Genomic DNA, 18,871 nt, shown 5'->3' with positions numbered 1-18,871 from the left:
CGGTCAAGTTCTAACACTTTTTGAGGAGACTAAACAGTAATGTATTGGACATAGACATTTAAAGATTAGAAAAGAAAGGGGAACAATCGGTCTTTAATACCGCATTTCATCAAAAATATCCTTACACATATATCACAGTTTGGGCTGAGTAGCTGACATAGAAGAAATGCCAGAAAATAATGATCTCCAGCGTAACAAAAAGAAATAACATTTTAACTATTTCTGTGTTCTGCTCCTCCACAAAGAGTAATGGAGAAAAGTGCCATCTGAATCTCTCAAGGAGAGGGTTTTACATGAAAGTGGCGGTCAGTGTGGTGTGTAGCCCGTGAGCACAGAGCAGCAGGGAGCTGCCCGTGGACGCTGCCTCGAGTCCCGGCATCCCAGCCAGTTCTTGAAGCTGCTGGAAGAGTCAGCAGGACACAGTGGGGTTTTAGTCTTTACAAAAACAGGACATCCCCCCAGTTCACGTGCAGTTTGAGGCAAACTTTACCACACCCTGGGCTTCTGCTTTCTCACCTGTAAAGTGCGTTGGATGAATAAGGTGACCAGTTTTAGATGCGCATTTAGGGTAAGTTAGAGTAAGTCTGACGCTTATTCCTCATGTCCCTCCTTTTTGTAACACATTTGTTGGAGTGGTTTTGCTCTCTCTCATTCACTAGATGATCATTTGCAGTGTTTACTTTTAAAATTAAAATCAGAATTAATATAAGGGAAGACTTCTTGGAAGGGATTAGGGATTAAGTGCCTGTGAAAAACAGTAAAAAATTCTGAAGTTATTTATCAGAGTATAGAACATGCTGTTTGTATAAGGAAATTACATTTTTCAAAACCTTGTTTAACTTTGTATGACCAGGGCATCTTGCCCAATAATCAGCCAAAATGTTGGTAAAGTGACTCTGGGAAAAAGGCATTAGACACGTCCCAAGGACATTCTGATACAAATTGGAAAAATGTATGCAGTGGATTATCTGTTGAGGACGATTGCTTTGTGCTTCATACTTTGGTAGATACAGCCTTGACTTGGGGAAAAAATCTCCTTGAATATGTATCAAAGAGGCAGCAAAAAGAGTTGACAATTGCTGAAGTTGAAACTGTGTTGCGGCCTGAGGGGTGGGGACAGTGGCACTGCCCTGTCCCATTTCTCTCATTCCTCACAGAGGCGTTTGCACTTTCACATCACCTCTTTCCACCCCCCACCACACAGAGGCAGCCAGAGAAAAATGTAGGAAATGAGACAGGATGGCAAAATGGTAGTGTGTAAAGGAGAACTGAGTCAAAACAGCACTTTAGAAAAGGGAGGGGAAGTTAGGACAGTCACTGGAAGCAGGCCAAAATACTGAAAACCTGGCTACAAGTAAGGTGGGGGTTGTGTGTATGTGTTTTCATGGGTGTTTTTGTTTAAAAATAGAGCCAAGGTGTGGATATGCCAGCCAGGAATGGAGCCGAAGCAGGAGCATGGTGGGCAAACTTCTCCTTGGGTCTCACCCTCCGGGCTGCAGGAATCTATTTCCAGAGTGCTGAGATATACCAGATGCCATCATTTTCTTGGGTCTCGAGGTGCCTTTGGAGGAAGAGTATGTGTTGATCCATAGGCCACAACAACTAAAAATCCTAAGATCTCTCTCAGCGGGCCCCGCCACCACCCGGTGTGGGATTCCTCTTGCTTGGCCACATTCACCTGAGCGCTCCAGAGGAGGGTGGGTATGGGGAATCTGCTGAACCTAGAACATCTGTTCAATGTACAAGCTTCATCTTCTTGTTTCCTCAAACACATCCTGAAGTTTTTATAAGGACCCTCCTCCTTTTTATTGGGAATTAATAATTTATTTCCTCATATAACCTCAACCCGCTGCAAACTTGTTCAGCAAAAAAGTGTTGAGCTTCTCAGTAAGTGTTTGTGTAAATTTGAAACCCCTGACAGGACACCTGAATTCTGTGTATGCCCTCTTGATCTTTATTTTGAAGGCATTTCCTTGCCTGAAGCTCTTTGTCTACCTATGGAAATAGGAAAATGCTACGGATTTAGAATGCATTATTCCCTAAGGGTCAAATTCTCAACCCTTTATCCCCTGCAAAGAAATGTCACACATAGGCATCATTCTTATCATTATCCCTCAAGGCAAAAAGTGTTCCATAACAAGCCTAGTGCAATCAAGTAGCCTTTCCTCTATGATTATTTATCATATTAATATTTTGGTTTTGGACTTTTTTCATCCAACTCATTTTTCCATTTACCCCATCAATGATTCTTACATTCTTATTCAATATCAGTATAGATCCTTTTAACGAAGTAATTCAGACATGCAAAAAAGTACAGAGGCATAGAATAGACACCCATTTATTCACCACTGAATTTAAGAATGAAAACATTTTACAAATATAGCCAAAACCTCCTGTATACCCTTTACAGATCCTTCTTCACCCAAATAGCACTGTCCTTGGTTGGTGTTTATCATTCCCTGGCACATTTTTAATTTTTATTAATATACATTAGATAGATAGGTAATTTGTTAGGATAAAGATGAAATTGCTACAGCAACAAAACCTCAAAATACAGCAGCTTAAATGAAATTTATTTAACAAAATAAGTTATAGAGAAGTTTATTTCCACTTCAAAAGTCCTTTAAACACCTTCTGGGGTTTTTTTTTACCCCTGTACCCCTTATAGAGCTATCCTTGTCTGCATGGCTAAAGATGGACTGTTTCCCAGGTAGGGTGGAAAAAGTGGGGCCCAGAGCATGTAGAGACATGTCAGAGTCACTTGCTGACCCTTGCCAGGCAGGTACATACTGGAAACATCGCTTCAGAATTCAAGGCTGTCAAAGGGTGTATTCATGGACTGGAAAACTGTTACGGTGGCAATATTCCTCAGCTTGACCTTCACACTCAACACAATCTCTATCAAAATCCAAGGCACTTTTATTTTGCAGAAATTGACATACTGATCCTAAAATTCATATAGAAATACAGGAGACCCAAAATAACCATTTTGAGAAAACAAAATGGGAGAATCACATGTCACAATTTCAAACCATGTTACAAAGGTGCAATAATCAAGTAGTAGGATACTGCCGTAGGGATAGATATGTAAGTCAGTGAGATAGAATCTGAGTCCAAAAATAAACCCCTGTTTTAACAGTCAACTGACTTTCAATAAGTATGTCAAGACAATTCAATGGGAAAAGAATAGTCTTTTCAACAAAAGGTGCTGGTACAACTGGATATTCACATGCAAAGAGTTGAATGTGAGCTTCTATCTCATCACACGTTCAAAAGGATCCAAGGCCTAAATTAAGCTGAAACCATACAAATCTTAGGAGGAAACACAGGCAAACATTTTCATGATCTAGGATTGAGCAGTGGTTTCTCTCTGCCCAGAAACAGTGTGCTTGACCTTAAAAAATCCTGATTCATACAGTTCTAAAGATCTGTCACAGGGTCATCTGTTGCTCTTGTTACAGCTGAGCTCCAAATGCCATCTTTGAAATGCAGTTAATGTGCAGCTGAAGGTATGCAGCCTGTTTAGATGGTACACGCCCATGTGCAACACGCATAAACCGACAGAATTTGTTCACTGCCACTTACAAAGCATGGATTAGTCCCTTCAAAATGTGGGGTCCTGGAAAAAAAAATCCTATACGTGCTTCATTTTAGGTAAGGAAGATGCAGGTAGACACCAGGAGAGGCAATTTCTCTGGGTAAGCCAAGAGCAGAACAGTCATGCTGGTCTTGAAACTGTTTTAAATATAGCCTGGAGTATTTTATACCGTTGTAAACAGAAATGAAACTTGGTTGAAAGCACTACCAAGGCCAGATGGCACAAATGTTATGATGATCTCTACAGAGACTCCAAAAGAGGAACAGAAGAGAGACTCCATCCCAATGGCGGACATGCAGCTGCAGGGAGCTGCGGGGGGTGGGCTGGGGGGTTCCCTGTGAACTGCAAACCCTCACAGCCTTGCAGCACTGAAAAGCCCACTCTGGGTCCCTAAGCAGGGTGTGTGGTTGTGGCAGCAGGAGCAACGTAGGTTTCTCAGCACAGTCCCTGCTCTGCATTCGCTGAAAGGTGCAACAATGTATTATATGAAGGGTTCAAATGTGTTGAGTGCTTACTGTGTACTAGACACTGGTCCAAGAATGTTACCTGTATTGAGTATTTAATCTTCACAACCACCTTATGAAAGGGAGCCATTTTACCAAAATGTGTAAATCGAGACCCCCCAAAGGAGTTAAGCAATGAACCCAATTTATAAAACTACTCATCAGGGTTTGGATTCAGGTCACCTGACTCCAGAGTTTGGATGTTTAACCCTCATTCTCTTTGGCCCAACTGCGCAAATAGAAAAAACTGGAAAATGAAATTGTCTGTTGATGGGTGTATGGGTTTCCTCTTGCTGCCATAACAAATTACCACAAATTTAGCAGCTTAAAACAATACAAAGTTATTGGCTTGCAGTTCTGGAGGTCAGAAGTCAGAAATGGGTCTATGGATGAAGGTCAAATTGCTGGCAGCTGTGTGCCTTCTGGAGTCTCAGAAGAACGGGAGAGTTCATTTTTTACCTTTTCCAGCTTCCAGAGGCTCCTCCTTCCATCTTTAAAATACATCGCTCGCTTTAATTTCTGCTTTGGTTGTCACACGTCCTCCTTCATGGGGTGCCTCCCTCCTGCTTCTTATAAGGACCCTTGTGATTACCTGGGGCCCATGAGATAATCCAGGATAATCTTCCCATCGCAAGATCCTTATTCAATCTCATCCACAAAGTCTCTCTTGCCATGTAGCAAAACACATTTATAGGTTCCAAGGATTAGAGTGTGGACATCTCTGGGGGGCTGTTTGTCTAACACAAACAGGGGACTAATAAGTCCACACATTTATCTGCATCCTATGTTTCTTTAAAAAAAGGAAAAAGTAAGGAAAGGCACCGTTGCACGGAGCACACTAGCTAACCTGTGCTGGCTACTTGACCTAAGTGAGAGACACAGCTTTGCTGTTTTAAACCACTTAGATTTGGGACGTTTATAATCCTGGCAGCATCTAGTCTATCCTGCCTAAGAGAGGGCAGTTGACTGAGATAACCCTAGGGTATCCTCCCAATATCCCAACAGGGTTGATAACTCCTTATGGCTGCACATTCTTCTAATGTTTAGGAAATTTTACTGAAACTTCTTTTAGGTACTCTTAGGACAGGCAGTAGCTGACTGGTCCTGAAAAGCCAAGGGCATCACTAATTTGAATGCTGGTTTTCATATGAGGAAAGTTAATCTGTCTTTTAATAGCCCACTGTTACTTGGATTTTCTCATACTTGCAGCCAAAAGTATCCCAAATGGGTAGAAACCCCAATGACTCCACTTCCCTTAGACTTAGATCTCTTTTAACTTGGCCAATTTATAATGTGAGATGAACTGAAATTCAGTCTCCTAATCCTCTGAGGTTGAATATATGTTTCCACTGTAGCTCAAGAGAGGTAAAATCTAATATTACCTATATTCCTAAAGTTCATGTACAAATTGTTTCTTGCTTCTAGTCCAACACACAGCAACCAGCCCTACCTCTAAACTTTTAATGGTTCCTCCCTCCTTACTCTCATAATAAATTCCAAATTGTGTAAGCTTTTTATTAATTGTATTTCAGTCTCAGCTACCTACTTACTGGAATTGACTTCCTACTGCCCCCCTGCATTTACTTAGACTTAGATCTCCCTACCCAGCAGACAGACTGTTTGATACTCTCAGAATATACACTGTACTTTGCTTTGCAATGTACCCATTGCAAACAGACTTTAAGGGAGAAGGAACCCATTTTAAATATTGCAGGCTTAAACCAAGCAGTGAAATATTAAGACGTAAAATCTCAGTTGCAGGCAAATCAGAGCAGTGTGTGCTAGTGATGCGTTTCAGTGAACACAATTATTAACAGGCTGTTCTCGGCTCCTCTGAGCCTAATTAGCCAAAAGCTCAGCTGGGTGCTAAAGGCATTAGGAGAAAAATAACTGTGGACTCTACCTTCACAGCAACAGGTTAAAACTGTTGATTTATGACTCTTGGCAGGAACAATTGGCCCCATGCCAGGGGATACCACAGTGGCAGCCAAAGACGCAAGTGGTGATCCCCCAACCCCACCATGAGGACAGTGCTCCAGGGCTCCCAACTGACCTGAATTTGTATGCAGTGACACGGTCAGAAACTCAAGATGAAGTGTGAGAAGATGGGCACCTCTTGGGAGTAGCCAGGGCCAGCCCGGAGGTACATCACCGCTTTGCTCTTTGCCTCTCAACCCTCACTCCCCTGTCTCTTGCCCAGTGTAGTCTCCTGCCAAGTGTCTAGTGCTTTCCTGCTGATCCCAGCTGTTTCTTCCTAGAGGTGGCTGGCAATCATTCAAACCTCTGATTCTTTTCTTTTAAAAACCACCAGGTCCCTCCTTCTCTCAGGGCCGTGAAAAGGGACAGGAGGGAGTGTAGCCTGATAAAAGTATTCACACTAAAGTGTTTATGGTTAAATGCATTCCCCTCCCAGGGATGTTTGCAGCTTACATGCTGGCTTCTGGACACCAAAGCCTTAATGCAAAGAAGTGAATCTTTAATAGATATTTCTGTTCTAGGAAGAATGGTGTGGAAGTGGAAGCTTTAGGCATCTCTTAAAAATTCACTTTGAGATAACCATTCTTATAACGTAAGGCCATTCTTGCTGGCAAACTGAAACGCGTGTTGGGAGAAATAGAGGAGGCTCTCACAGAGCTGGTCTTCTGGGCAGTGCGGCAGTCATGGGCTGGAAAGCAAGCAGGCAAGGAGGGATTGGAGAGGAAAGGGTGTTTTTAAAAGACAATACAGTTCGTTCCTAAGAGAAAGAGTGTTCTCCCAATTCCTGGAGCACTTTAAAATTCTCCTTCTCTTCTAAAATTGCACATTTTCCGAATGTTTTTAGATTACTAACTTTAATAGGTATATAAAAGTTTTAAAACTTTCCAGAATGGGAATGCAATATGGTATAGCCACTTTGGAAGACAATTTGGCAGTTCCTTACAAAACGAAATATGCTTTTACCATGTGATCCAGCAACCATGCTCCTTGGTGTTTACCAAAGGGGTTGAAAGCTTATGTCCACACAAAGACCTGAAACAGATACTTACAGCAGCTTTATTAATAATTACCCACACCTGGAAGCAACCAAGATGCCTTTCAGTAGGAGAGTGGGCAAATACATGGTGATACATCGAGAGAGTGCGATGTTATTCAGCACTAAGAAGTGAGCTATCAGCCATGAAAAGACATGGAGGAACTTTAAGTGTGTATCACTAAGAGAAGCCAATCTGGAAGGCTGTATGCTGTATGATTCCAACTCTGTGACATTCTGGAAAAGGCACACCTATGGGAACTGAGAACATATCAGTGGTTGCCAGGGGTGAGGAGGAGAGGGAGGGAGGGATGAATAAGTGGAGCACAGAGGATGTTTAGGGCAGCAAACTACTGTATATGACACCACAATTATGGATACATTTATCCAAACCCACAGAATGCACAATACCAAGAGTGAACCATAATGTGAACTGTGGGTTTTAGGTGACAATGATGTGTCCATGTAGGTTCTTCTGTTGCAACAATTGTCCCGTCTGGTGGGGCTGGTGATAGTGGGGAGGCTATGCATGGGGGGAGCAGAAGGCATTTTGGAAAGCTTTGTACTCTCCCCTCAGTTTTGCTGTGAATCAAAAACTCTAAAAAATTGTCTTAAAAAAAACTTACCAGTATTGATTATTTTTCTGTAGATTATGTGTTATCTTAAATGTTCACTGCCCACATCTGCCATATTGAGTTTCGGGCAAAAGGACTTTTTGCCTTAAGACACTCAGAATAGTATCAACCATGAGTATATTGTCTGCAGGTTATAAAGGGTCTCCCATTAATATAGATAATTGTCTTTTCATAAGGGTTAGGTAAGTGCCCTAAGCTCTTTTTTTTTCATTTAAAATTTGCATGCTCGTATTCTTTTTTTATTGAAATGTATATTTTTCCTTATTACTTACATCATACTAGTTTACTAGAAAAAAACTAGAAAACAGTAATCATAAAAAAGAAAAGCCCTCCATAACTCCACAATGTTGAATTATTCTCATTTTTTCTATGCATATTAATTTCTAAAAATCAGGATCATACTGTAATTAGTACAATGCAACGCTTTTTTTACATTTAATAGAATGTGAATATCTTTTTATGTCATTAAATATTATTCTACAAAATAGACATGTCAAGGCCATCTGTGGAGACTCTACCCTTACCCCACATTGAGAACTGGAAGCGGTAACCTTTGTGCCATGTGATCACAGCTCATAACACCACTTTGTTCACTCACTGGTCAGGTTCTCCCCTACCCCACCCAACAAACATCACACACACACACACACACACACACACACACACTCTGACTTGCTCATCACGTTCCCTCTCCCAGGAGTTTGGAATTGGAAATACTGAGTCCATTAGCCCATGATGGAGGGCTTTGTACTGAACAGTCCTGAACAGTCCTGGGGCTGGTGAAATAATTAAAAAACATACCACCTGCAAACAGAAGTTCTGAGGGAGCAGAGATACCATGAGGAGATGAAGCGAGCTTATCTACTACAAATGGAGGCAGGATAGCAGGGTGGGCTTGTAGAGAGAGGAAGGACAGGAGACACAGGAGTGTATGGGTGGGAAGGGGGCCTTGGTACCTATTTCTAGTCCAGCTCCATGAGCTAGCTGAAGTGCATGTCTGTGTTCATGAGTTTGTTTTGACTTTCTAATATTTACTTTACTTTACCTGTTTACTTATTTCAGCAGATTTCAATGGAAGAGATTGACTAAGATCATCTATTAATGTCACTTTTAATAGCTGCCTAGTTTTCTCTTGTATAAATACATAATTCAATTAGAGAATTCCTTGTTGGCTATGTATTAAATTGTTTCTATTTCTTAACTATTCTAAAGAACACTATAGCAAACATTATTGCAACAAAATCTTTGCAAATATTTCCCTAGGGTAAATGTTTAGATGAGGAATCATGGGTTGAGGGGAATTAATATCATTTATGTGCTCCATTCCCAGGAGCTGTATATTTGATAATTCCCATTGTCTGTATCCTTACGTATATTAAGTTGACAATTAAGAAAAGAAACCATTGTGCCAGGTGAAGTGGCTAAAAATACTGTCGGTATTAATTTACATTCCTTTCATTACTGGAGTTGCACATATTCCATATATTTATTGCTCACTTTTCTTCCATTAGGAAATACTTGGGGTGTCTTTTTCTCATTTTCTTCTTTTTATTTATTCGTTTATGTCTTCTTGATTTATGAATGTCTCTCCTTTTAAAATTAAAGATATTAAACTTGATTCTCACATATTGAAGTTACTTTCTCCTCATTAGTTATTTGCTTTTTACTTTTATATATGAGACATTTTGATATATGTTAAAAATTTTTTTGTTTTGTCATGTGTAGTGATAATTTTCCCCATTGGTTGATTCCTTTGATGTCATACCTAGAAAGTAGTTCACCTAGCTAAGATTATGTAATTACATGTTTTCATTTTTAAGTGCGCATGTTCAAAAAAATAGTGAAATACCATAGTGTTTAGAAATCAAACACTTAAGTGACATACAGTGGAGACAAAAAGCACCATATGCTAAAATAAAGACAAGATCTATCACTCACCGTTTTTAAATTTTAGGCTCACAGAAAGTTACCAATTATAAACCCATTCTGTCCATAGAAAAACAAAGCAGGAGTTTTATCTCAAAATAAAGTTTTAAAAAAGATTTCTATCCTGTCTTAGACTTGTCTGTATTATTTAAGTCATTAAACATGAGCAGGGAAAAAAATGAGACATGAAAATATTAAGTAATTCAGGTGGCAAAGACTTACAACTATTTCCGTCCTTCCTGTGGATAAAATTGCAGAGGCAACGATGAGAGAAAATTCACTCTAGACCTCCCAAGTCAGACAACTCCATTCCTTTGTGTGCTGGAGTAAGAATAGTTATTTTCTGAATATGAACTACTGTCATCTAGTGGATCACACAGTGCATCACTGACGTGCTCCTATTCAGAGACATCCCTGGAGAGTCTTCGGCCGAAGAAGTCTGCAGCCTGTAATTCACATGATTATTTTTACTATCATTTTTGGTGTCTTGTAGCTAAAGAGAGAAATAAAATGAGGCATTGAAGTTTTACAGGAGTTGTTCAGTAATGAGAGATGGCACAGACCAGGGATGCGAGAGGTGGAGGAAGAGAGGAAAAGGGGAGATTAAAACCAACATTATCAAGGGAATATGGCAAACTAGCTGCTCTGTATCTGAAGTAGAGGTATTACCCCATTTTACAGAAGCAGAAATGGAAGCCCAGAGGGGTCTAGCAACTTTCTGCTGTCACACAGCCAATGAATGCAGGAGCTGGGATTTGAAATAATAGGAATAAGTGAAGATGACAGGAAAGGTCAAAATCTACCATGAGATACATGGAGGGGAACAGCTTCTTAATTGACAGATGGCTTGTGAGTCACACATCAATCCTGAAGGGTAGTGTTCAGATAGACAACTTAGAGTTGAACACTGGATTCTTTCTGAATTATATCAAACATAAAAATGCACATCTTAGTAAGAGTGCCTTTGGTTGGTATGTGGACAGTCTCCTTCCTACTCAGGATGGTTTGACTTCATCATGATGCAAAAGCAATATGCATTCAATAGAAACCACACTCCAATTTTGAATTTAGATCTGTTTCTAGGTTGGCAGGATGGGATTGATCTTCCCTCATACTGCTGGGCAGGACAGTGATCCGCAGCTCCCAGGTAGTCATGCCATCACAAGTGTCAACAGCCGAGACACTGACAGCCGCTCTGTCCCCTGACAACTGTTCTATTTTTCACTTTCAGCACAGTCTCCAGTAAGTTACATGAGGGAGTGAACCCTTTATTATCTAACAGTCTTTGTGTTAGATGGTTTAACCCAACATCAGGCTAATGTAATTGTTCTGAACACATTTAAGGTAGGCAAGGCTAAGCTGTGGTGTGCAGTAGGTTAGATGTATTAAATGCATTTTCCACTTAATGATACTTCCAACTTACATGGGTTTATCAGGATGTAACCCCATTGTAAGTCAAGAAAGGTATATATTAATTTTCCCTTTTCAAGATGCTTTTACTTATGTAACTCAGGACTTGTACTTACCCTTTGCTTCAGGGTCAGAATAGCTGCTAATAGATTATATGTAAGAATATCTATAAATACCTTGCAATTTTATGCCCTTATCAAATAAGACCCAAGCCTCGTCAGGATATTTCCAGACTGAAAATTGAGAGATGTCCTTCTCAACAATATACTCCTTTAAGGAGGGCCATGCTTCCCTGTCCACATCCTAGCACCAGATAATGAATGCTTTCTGCAGCCACAGCTCACTGATTTCTATTCAAAGTGTATGCCTTGCTTTCTCTCCAAAATAAAATCATTTTCAGGAACGCCAAGCACACCTCCTTTTTTGTAGACTTCCTCTTGGCAGGATCAATACAGTTGATTTATAAATTATACGTAGGTGTGCAAAATAGATCAAGGTTCACTGGATATGAGCCCACTCACTACACCTCCCGTATGACCAGATGTTGCCCGTCATTCTCAGCTAATCGCTTCTGCAAACGTTGTTAGTTCCGGCCACAAAGGCTGTACTTGGATCAAAGCAGCGTTAGTTGTCCTACTCTTAGAAAAGGGGAAATAAGGTCCTTCATTTTGCAAATTACTGTACTCAAAGCCTGACCCCCTTGTTCAGTCTCTTCTAATTCATATTTGAAATAGGTCCCTATGTTTCCACACTGGGCCATTTTCACTGGTGAAGCAATTTGCCTGTGTTTTTACTATCAAATACAGAACTGTATTTGAGTAAAAAATCTTTACAGGAAGAAGGAAATGCCTGCCATGACATCCCTCTCCTATAATCAGGGACTAGAATGCGCTTGAGAGAAATGAATGCGTCTTCCCCACACATACAACCAGCCACCGGAAGGAGAGATGCTGTGGCATTGTGAACGTGTGTGTGTGTGTGTGTGGGTGGACTGGTGTGTGTGTGTGTGTGGCATTGTGGACTGGTGTGTGTGTGTGTGTGTGTGCGTGTAAGGTTTGGGGATCTTTGAATCATACTGACCACACAAAGCCCACGCCGGCAGGGAATCGCCACGTCTTGAACCAAGGAGGAGGGAGGAGAGGGGAGGGAGGTGGCCAGGAAGACAGCGGGAAGCGGAGGGCGCAGCCGCTCAGCCGTCCCTCCACCCCCACCACCGCCTTCTTTTCCTTTTCACCCGAACCCACCAGTACACTTGGCCCTGCTGATGAGAACTCCGGGGTTTGAATGCCTTTCCTCTTTCTGGCACCTGGAGGCCATTTTCACTAACAACAAAATGTGTGTCAGTTGATTTTCCGCATCAGCCTGGCTGAGGCCGTACCTGTGCTTGTGCCTTGGGAGCACCTGGAGCACTTGGGGGGTGAATCAGCGCACTGAGGAAGCAGGCCCCGCCCCAGGGCCGTGGGCAGAGCCAATCAGCTGAGCGCAAATAGAGCGTAAAGACCAGGAAGGCGGATTTGCTCTCGCCTTGAGCTGCAATTCTGCCTCTCACCACTGGACCATGGTGGTGCTGGTTCCTGGGCGTTTGGACTTGGACTGAATTACACCAGCTCCCCTGGGGCCCAGCCTGCAGCTGGCAGACGTGCGACTTCTCAGCCTCCATAAGTGTGTGGGCCCATTCCTATAACAAATCCTCAGCTATGTCTATGTCTATATCCAGAAGATACAGACCAGAGATTTCACCCTCCTGTTGGTTGTTTCTCTGGAGAACCCTAAGTAACACATATATGAAAGTCGGAGGTGACTGTGATTCCTTGGACACCAGGGACATGGCAGTAAGACAGATTGAGTGGCCTTTCCAGGGCTTTCCACAGTTAACAAGTTTCAGAGCCAACTCTGGCCTGACTGCTCACAACACCCGAGCCACTCTGCATGTGCCTTTTGCCTTCCTTTCGCTGGACACTTTCTGACTACTGGGGGGCCCTCAAGGACCTGTGAGAATTGCTGTTGAAAAGAAATCTTCTCTACTAGAAATTTCTTGAGGCCCATGAATGGGTGTCTATGTGCCTCACCCAGAGCAGATGCCCAATAAATATTTGCTAACTCAATTTAGCAATCAGCAGGCGCAACAGATGTAGCTGCATCGTTTTGCTGTGTGTTGTAGTGGGCTTCTGTCTCAGGGAAGTCGGCTGGGCGACAGTTTTTAGTTTCCATTTTATACGCACTGCACAGAAAGCAGGTCTTAACTTTGTCCTCTCCCTGTTAGTTTCCTGCTCTCTCCCCAGAAGATCACAGCAGAGGAGGAAACAAGAAAGCAAAACTCAGAAAGATAAAAAAGGGATGAGATGCAGCCCAACAGAAATCTTAGTGCCACAGCCAACCCCAAATCTGAATGTTAGGGCACTGCCTGATTAAAGCCTTTAGTTATCTGCCTTTCACCATCACCTGTCTCTTAAAAACACTGAGCTAAAAATTAACCAATCTGAACCCTGGCTCTCATTTTGTAGATTTTAAACTATAGAGGCATAGACACATTCTTTGGGAGCCTTTAAGTCCAAATAAGTATCAGTTTCAGTAAATTGCTAAAAACCTGGCCGTGTTGAACAAGAACCTGTTAATGTATAAAGCCAGACTTTTCCATCAAGTCTATTCTTTGAACTGATAAATCTCCCCAGAGCAGAAACCACAGCCACAAAATGTCCCAACAGGGAGTAAAACTCTGCGGGCGCTTGTACTCGGAGTTACTACTCCTCATGCTCCAGCGGCTGCTGCGCTTGCGAGAGCTGGAGAGCCACATGATTTTCGTTAGTTGTGTGGCGCCCTAGGAGGTGCTGAAGCTCTTGGGCAGGGCCTGACTTCCTGTTTATCTGCCTCGGTGTGCTCTCGCACAACACACAAGTGGATGCCTTTTACAATTCAAAACCAGAAAAGACCAGAACATTTTTAATTAGACCGAAAATGAAAAGATAGCAGCTCCTGGAAAGATGTGCTTCCCCCATCTCCTTTCCTTTGAAGGCTGCAATTAAACATGTTTACAGGAGGACTGATCCTTGCAACCCCAAGGAAAGTGGGATGGGAATCCAATTATTTGGTAGTCAACTTTGCCCCTCAAATAAACGAAACTGCAAAGCTGTCTTTGACCAGATGCCCAGGCATGACAGAAAACTGCACCACCAGAGTGTCATACCCGTTGCCTTGGGGCATGATTTAAACCAAGAAATCTGTTGTCAGGAGGCACATGGGGAACAGCTCCAGGGATAGATGAAAAATGATGATGGTGAAGGGTTTTTGTCTTCCTCTCAACCCTGTAAAGCTAAGTGAAACCAATCTCTGATTGATTATTAAACACTTTGCATTAAATGGCCAGGATACAGTCAGCTCATTAAATCTGTGATTCTCAGCAGAGCCATTTCTGCTGGATTATACAATTGGGGAAGTTGGGGAGCAGGGGAGACATGGATAATGAGAAGGCAGTAGTATCAGGTCGGCAAAGCTCCTGAGGAAGTTTTTAAAAAGACTTCTGTTAGCAAGATTGCCTGCAAAATGGATCCCATTCTTTTTGCGATTAAGGAATCAGGCAAACAAATGTAAGTCATCACCTTTACTACAGACAGCAGTTACTCAGTAGGAGGGGTGGAAGAATGAAGTCTCATGGAATTCTTTCTTTCTTTTGGAAGGAGCAGACATGTGCAAATTTATTCTTTGAAGTATTGATGCTAATAAAGGTTCATGTGTTTCTCTCTTCTTATGGATGATAATTATTTCTGGCATCATTTATTTGGGGCTTTCAAAAGATTTTGCACACCAGTGCCCTAAACCATGGTATTTAATATAAATGAGACAGCTTGGTATAAAACTGACATGGGATAGGAATCGATGGTGTGGATCTAGCTAGGACTATTCTGCCTTTATTTACTAGATGTTTTTATTTTTTCATGGTTTTTATTTTTTTGCCCACTTCACTTGGAATAACATTGCCTTCTATCTATCTGGGGATAAAAGATGATTACCTTTTGGTTCAGAAATCCACTAAACTAATACAGTTACTCTGTTGCTAAGCAACTGAGCTATGTTCCCCAGAAGCATCTCCCTCCCTCTCAGGGACCTGTCTCCTTTCTGATAATTGACCATGGAGAAAGTGCTGGTGAGGGGGAAGCTCGTGATCAAGAGACTTAGGGAATAAAAAAAATTTAACTGCCCCAACTTTTGTGAAAAACTTCTAGAAAAACAACTCGTGGTATACTCAGACAATGGAATGCCTTTCAGTAATAAAAGGAACAGCCATTGACACATGCAACATGGATGAAACTTAAATGTGTGAAAAGAAAGCCAGACACACAAGGGCACGTACTATATGTGTTTTATTTCATTCATATGAAACTCTAGCAGAGACAACTCTAAAGTAACAAGAAGTGGTCAGTTTGTGCCTGTGGCTTCGGATGCAGTGCGGTACAGGGAACTTGTAGGGCTGATGGAAATGTCCCATCAACTCTATCTTGACAGTGGTAGAAACAGCACAGATGCAAATCGAAATGAGTGTGTTTTATTGTATGTATGTTACACCTCAATAAAGAAACCAAAGCCATTAGTGCCTTTGTAGTTATTAAACTTAGGCTTCATTGAGGTATTTTTAAGACTGGGAATATCTTTTTCTATTGAGAATTGTTTTTTTACAGGAAAAAGAAACTTGTGTCACATAAGTAAACTGCAGCTTAATTTTTAAAGGAGACGTTGCTTTTTTCTATTTGAAGAACATTCACTTGAGAAGTACTGGGATTACTATTTCTCCCATGGCTGCCTTTCTTTTCCCTCTCCTTTTTATTTTTATTAAAGTTGTACATGCACATGATTTAAAGAATCTCCTACTCCACAGAAACAATTACTTTAGACTCTTTTTAGCTGTTTCTTTTGGAATTAATTTCACCTTTCTAGTAAAATGCTTCTGCTTTTGTTTCTTAGCTTTTCAGAATTTGCTTTATTGGTTTCTCACCCTGGACACATAGTATTCAGTGTTCTCTCTTTTTCTCCCTTTTTCACACATGCGATTCCAGCTCTCATCTTTCCAATGTGGTGTGACCATACTTTTGTTTAATTTGGGTGTTTGCCTTATTGTGACCATGGACATGCTGTTCATCACTGAGACAAGTAGTGAACTATGATTATTTTTCATTTCCTGCACACTTTTATTTTTCCTAGAGTTAGTAAGTGCAGGTTTGTTTCGTTGCTTGGCCAGTTTCATTTGCTCCCACCCAGTGCACAGGGTCATCCTGGCACCCTCCCTGTTGACCATCCTGTGCATCCCTTCACCTCTGTTGGACCTGCCTGTCCACATGTATTCTGTAACTTTCTAGAAAAATACACAAGTGTAGGCAAAGCAGACATGGGAACACACGCAGAGAAAAGGAGAAAAGGCTAAGCAAGTGAGACACAACAGGAGCAACAGCTAGACCATTAAAAAAGCACAGACTATTATAAAACAACAGGTTTGTGGGATAATAATGCTCTTGAAGTAATGTTCTCTTTCCTTAATGGAAGACCCCAAGAACAATGGTCTTCCTTATGTACTGACCCCACCCAAAGCCAAGGCAGACCTGCCTCTGACTTACTCCTCTGATGCTGCTGGGTGTGTTGGCTTTTATGCTCACCAGTCCCTCTCCCAGGTGCCTGCTCTCCTAAACCAAAGGGATGATGAACCACTGGGTGCTTCCTGGAGAGGCTGAAGCTCTGAGGGGTGCAGGGCAAACAGGACCTAAGGTCACCTTGGAGTGAAGAATCTCTCTGCTACAAGGTAGTTTAGTTAATATTATTTATAATAGTGAATCCCCCCAAACAACTGAATCATCCAAAAATGGACAATTTTTTTAATGTCATATTTTGCCCTTGGGACATATGTTATCTCTAAACTTCAGCACAAACCTGCAGGATCGTTATCTGCATCAGCATCTTGCAAATAACCAACCTGAGGTTCAGAGGCTGTGTGATTCGCCCAAAGCCATCTTGCAAGGATTTAAATTTCATTCTGGAGCCAATATTGATTTCCCTGTATCATGCTGCAAGAGAGGCAAGACATCCTTGCAAACCTCCTGTTCTAGGATTGTGGGGTTCAGTTTGTTTTGTTGATTTAAACTCAATAGAACATGTCTTAATTATTACTAACCAGGGAAGCAAGAAATTGCACATTCCTAAAGCTTCACCAGCCAGAGAGAAGCATTTCAAATGGACAAGGGGCAGATAGTTAGAAAACCAATGAGCTGCTGACACCATCAGAATTTGCAGGATTGTGAGTTAAAAAGGCTAATGACACAAACCTATTGGCAAACTGCCAGCAATTCCATCGGCCCTCACAGTACACGATTTTCAGAATTGTCTGCCCTTGACTGTGTGCAAAATAACTTCTACATATCATTATTTTGAAACTTGAGAGGACCACAGAAAAATTCAGATGGCTCGTTCCCAAAAGAAGTTTCCAGACACCACAGAAAACATAAGTGCTTGAACGTGGAGGTTTTCCGTTTCAAAAGTACAGGATGCAACCACTTGTGAAACTTTAAAAAAAAAGAAAAAACAAACAGCTGTTCCTTTGACTGCCATCACCATAATCTTGTTTCCTAACTGCAGCTCAGCGCAAGAGATTAATCTCTGCAGGCTCACTGAAATCAATAGACACAGGAACTGAGACAAAAAATCAGAGAAAACACGAAAGAGTTGGTAATTATACTGCACCATTCTGCACTAATTAGGCTGTAGAGAACTCTGCATGTCACCCAAGCAACCGTTTTGAGGTGCACCCTCACTTTGTGCAAGATTAAACAAATTCTCTGTCCTCTGCAAAATCATCTGTATTATCAGTGATAAGCTTGAAATTAAGGTTTTGCAGCTTTATTAAATTACAGTTCTAAAAAATAATTCACACTGATTTGTAAACTTCTCCGAATGCATTATGAGGCCACCCCTCTGATGCGCTCTTCCTTTTTAAACTGGTGATGAAGGCAGGGACCCTTCAGGCAAGGACATGACCTTCTCACTGCAGAGTTTCAGACAAAAAGGAGTACAAGTGGCATTGCTCATCAAGAAAGGACCCGACAGCCTCCTGCTCCCATTTAGAGAAGCCCTGGGCATCAAGGTGTTGATGATTTACAGAGTGAGAGCTCATATTCTCTGACTCGCCCGTTCTGGGTTTGTGCCCCGTTGCCCACTTGTCTTTTTCTGTGGAAGGTGTGCTTTGAGATGAAGGGACCTGACAGGACTAGATAACAGACTCCAGGTCATCTTAGGCAAACCTAGAATCATCTGTGTGTCTGTGTGTGTATGTGTCTGTGTGTGTGTAAGGGGTGACGCTTCCCAGAAAGAAATCTAATGCAGTAACTTTTTCTGAAGGCCACGACTTTCCACTCAATCTTACACAAAGTGGCAAATAGGAAAGGCTGCTATGAAGGAGCATTTTTGGCTTTAAAGATCTTTCCTGTAGCCTTAATGCTGTGACTCATTTTGTTTCCCATGATGATTTAAAAGGCCCTCAACATCATTAGTGCATAGATCATTTGAAGTGGGTAGTTCCTGCAATGTGTGCCCTCTGCAACCCAATTAAAGAGTTCTACCCTTCCCCTTTTTCTCTTTGAAGAGGTTCAGTTTTATAGACAGACAACCTTACAAACCCTTGAGCTGCCTCTACCCGGATGGCCCCTGGGTTGCCTCTGCTTTACCAGTCTTTGGCTCTTTTTCTCTTTCATATTCTTCTTCCTTACTGAGGTATGTCCTGTTGCTTAGAATTACAAGAACCCACTGAATAATT

The 18,871-nt window shown here is 41.6% G+C and overlaps 1 long non-coding RNA gene across 8 annotated transcripts in view; it reads left to right on the top strand.

Moving 5' to 3' along the window:
* Positions 1–18,871, top strand: part of LOC108397913 (uncharacterized) — a 94,389-nt gene that overhangs the window by 37,959 nt on the left and 37,559 nt on the right. For 7 of the 8 annotated variants that reach the window (XR_012128124.1, XR_012128122.1, XR_012128121.1 and 4 more), the window contains one exon: positions 6,050–6,244. This is a non-coding gene — a long non-coding RNA (uncharacterized lncRNA). Of the gene's footprint in view, positions 1–1,408; positions 1,575–6,049; positions 6,245–18,871 lie in introns of all 8 variants that reach the window. The other variant, XR_012128119.1, reaches the window with a different exon arrangement.

Source organism: Manis javanica, chromosome 2, assembly GCF_040802235.1.
Source record: "Manis javanica isolate MJ-LG chromosome 2, MJ_LKY, whole genome shotgun sequence".
Classification (NCBI taxonomy): domain Eukaryota; kingdom Metazoa; phylum Chordata; class Mammalia; order Pholidota; family Manidae; genus Manis; species Manis javanica.
This window is presented reverse-complemented; position numbering and strand designations above follow the sequence as displayed.